This window comes from Phyllostomus discolor, chromosome 5, assembly GCF_004126475.2.
Source record: "Phyllostomus discolor isolate MPI-MPIP mPhyDis1 chromosome 5, mPhyDis1.pri.v3, whole genome shotgun sequence".
Taxonomy (NCBI): Eukaryota; Metazoa; Chordata; class Mammalia; order Chiroptera; family Phyllostomidae; genus Phyllostomus; species Phyllostomus discolor.
This window is the reverse complement of record NC_040907.2, coordinates 54,333,597-54,337,119: the sequence shown is the minus strand read 5'-3', so window position 1 is coordinate 54,337,119 and position 3,523 is coordinate 54,333,597. Positions and strand designations below refer to the sequence as shown.

Sequence of the window (3,523 nt, the reverse complement as noted above, 5' to 3'; positions counted from 1 at the left end):
AATTCATTTATCCATTATTATTAGATTCTTCTGTGTAATACAGAAAAGTGTTCTCTTCCTGATTGAAACACTAAAATTGCACCATGTTACTTTGGCCTTATTACTGTCTTTGGTATTGCCATTAAAAAAAAAAAAGGAATCATTGGCCTAATTATTAAATTTGAAAACAAGCAGTTATGGACGCTCTAGATGAGAAGAGACATGCTGAAGCTTAAAGACAAGGGGAGAATTTCAAAAGTTGCAAGAGAGAAGTTAGTTACCTATAAGGAATCTCCCATTAGACTGTCATCTGATTTCTCAACAGAAACATTTTAGGCCAGCAGAGATTGTCATTAAATATTCAAAGAGATGAAAAGCAAGGACATACAACCAAAGCTACTTTACCCAGCAAGGCTATCATTTAAAATTAAAGGAGAAATAAAGAGCTTCCCAGACAAGAAAAAGCTAAGGAGTTGTTAACACCAAACCAGTATTACAACAAATACTAAAAGGCTTGTTTTAAGAAAAAGAAGAAAAAAAAACAGAAAAAAAAATAGTAAAACATAAAATGTCAATAAATACATATCTGTCAATACTCACTTTAAATATAAATGGCTTAGTCCTGGCTGGTGTGGCTCAGTGGATTGAGTGTTGGCTTGTGAACTGAAGTGTTACCAGTTTGATTTCCAGTTGGGGCACATGCCTGAGTTGTAGACCAGGTGTCCAGTAGGGGATGTGTAAGAGATAAATACATATTGATGTTTATCTCCCTCTCTTTCTCCCTCCCTTCCCTCTCTCTAAAAATAAGTAAATAAAATATTTAAATAAATAAATAAATAAATATGGCTTAAGTGCTCCGATCAAAAGACAAGGTACCTGAATGGATAAGAAAATGAGACCCATATATGTACTTTCTCCAAAAACCCCATCAGAATGAAAGATACACAGACTAAAATAAAGGGATGGAGAAAGATGTTTCATGCAAATGGAAAAGGAAAAGCTGGGGTAGCAGTACTTATATCAAACAAAATAGACTTTAAAACCAAGCCTATAGTAAGAGACAAAGGACACTACATAATGATAGAGGGAACAATCCAACAAGAGGATTTAACCCTGCTAAACATTTATGTACCCAACATAGGATCAGCTAAATATGTAAAGCAAATCTTGATGGACATAAGAGGAGAGATCAACAGAAATGAAGTCATAGTAGGAGATTTTAACACTCTTGACTTCAATTAATAGATTTTTTCAGACAGAAAATCGACAATGAGATAGAAGCCTTAGATGATACACTGAATCAAATGGATTTAATTGATATCTACAGAGCATTTCACCCCAAAACAGCAGAATATACATTATTTTCAAGTACACATGGTACATTTTTGGGGTAGACCTGGGTCAGTTTTTGATGACTGTGGTCCAGAGGAACAGGTGGCCCATTTCATGGTCACAATGCCAGATCCATCACAGGAATTGGAAGTATTGACTAGTGTTCCAAAAATGAGCACAAAATCTGTGGGGTTCTACTTTTGACCCTTTGTCACAACCTGAATGCAAGGTGTCCAACAGTAGTAAAGCCACAGCATCACGTTCTATTCTAGTGTCCACATGAAATTTGTGCTTCCCTCGTTGATGCAGGTGAAATCTTATTTGATTATAAAGGGCAAAGGAGTGATGGGAGTCCCTTGGGACAAGGAGCTCACAGATGCCATGACCTAGTAAAAACGCACAGCAAGTCCTCTCAAGTGTCACAATCACATCTACCTGTAGGTCTGTTTCTTCTGTTTGTTTGTTTTGTTTTTTGAGCACTTCAAAGCGCTTAGATAAGTCAGTATGGTATTGATCAGTAGTTGGAATCAGTTCACATCCCTTAAAACACAGTATTCTCTAGCTCCAGGCCTAATAGAATCCAAGTCCCTGTTGATGAACTCAGACAAAAAGCTTTCCCTTCTCTCCATCAGTGATATCACACAGTGAATGAGAGAGAGATCACTGCCTACAGAATGCACTTGTTTCTATATACAGGAAACTACTCTCAGATTTCAGCCAGCAAGAAAATCTAAATCTTGATTCTCCATCTGGAAGGAACTGAGTTCTGCTAACATACCAAATGTGCAGAAAAGGAATTCTTCCCTACACTTGAGAAAGAAATGCAGTCTACTGACACCTTTATTTTAGTCTGATGAGATCTGTACCACTGCTGACATAAAAAAAAAAAAAAAAAAACAGTAAAATAATGAATACATGTTGTTTTAAGGCACAAGGCTTGTGGTCATTTGTTGTAGCATCAATATAAAACTCACATACCCACTTAACAAATAGTAAACTTTCCTAATAAGAATGGCTCGTGCTGCATCCCATAGATACTGGTAAGTTGTATTTCTAGTTTCATATTTCTCAAGATATGTTTTCCCCACTATTAATTGCTTCTTTGACCCTTTGGTTGTTCATTGGCATATTGTTTAATCTCCACATATTTAGGAGTCTTCCATTTTTCTTCATGTTAATTGATTTCTAGTTCCATACTGTTGTGGTCAGAAATGACATTTGATATGATTTCAATCTTTTTACATTTACAAAGATTTGTTTTGTGGCCTAACATATGATCTATTCTGGACAGTGTTCCATATAAATGAGAGCAGAATGTATTCTGCTGCTTTGGATAGAATGTTCTGTAAATTTCTGGTAGAGGCTTTGGGAAATAATTCTGTCATGAGGGTGGCATCCTTATAATAGGAGATAGGGAGAGATGATTTTTCTCACTGCCATTGGGAGACACAGTAAGCAGACAACCTATAAACCAGGAAGAACATCTCACCAGGAACCAATTTGACTGGTTCTTGAACTTGAATTCTCAGCCTGTAGACTTGTGAGATATAAATATTTGTTTTGTTTTGCTACCCACCTAGCCTATTTGTTATAACAGCCTAAACAAACAATTTAGAAAAAATTTAAATAATTGAAAAATAATCAAAAATGACTTCAAAAGTGATATAAAATATAAGTAGCACTTTAGCTTTAAATATATTAGATATGTAAATTTATAAACTAAACAGTTTCCAGAAGGGAAAACTATAGATCCAAAAGACTAGGTTGGTGTATTCCACCAATCTTACCTGAACTATTTCTGAAAACAGAAAATGAAAAAATGGAATACAACCTAATTGAGTACATGAGGTCTGCATTACCAGGATAATCAAACCAAAACAAGGCATTATAAGAAATGAAAACTATGGACCAATAGCCCTCGTGCATATCGATGGAAAAATATCTTAACCAATATTAGCAAATTATATATAGCTGTATATAGAAAGATACTACGCCATGACTATGACTTGAATTTATCTCAATAATGTAAGGTTGGTTTGATGTTTAAAAAACAAAAAATGTAATTTGTCTATCAATAAACTAAAAAGAAAAATTATATGCAACAATATCTAAATTTGAAAAAACTCAATACCCTTTTTCTATTTTCAATTACAGTTGTCCCCATTTTCCCTCCATTACTCTCCACTGACCTACCCAGCAGCACTTCCCACAT

The 3,523-nt window shown here is 34.9% G+C and overlaps 1 pseudogene; it reads right to left on the bottom strand.

The window, feature by feature from the left end:
* Window positions 1-1,343: 1,343 nt before the first annotated feature.
* On the bottom strand, window positions 1,344-1,959 carry LOC114496311 (annotated as a pseudogene).
* Between the last annotated feature and the right edge of the window lie 1,564 nt (window positions 1,960-3,523).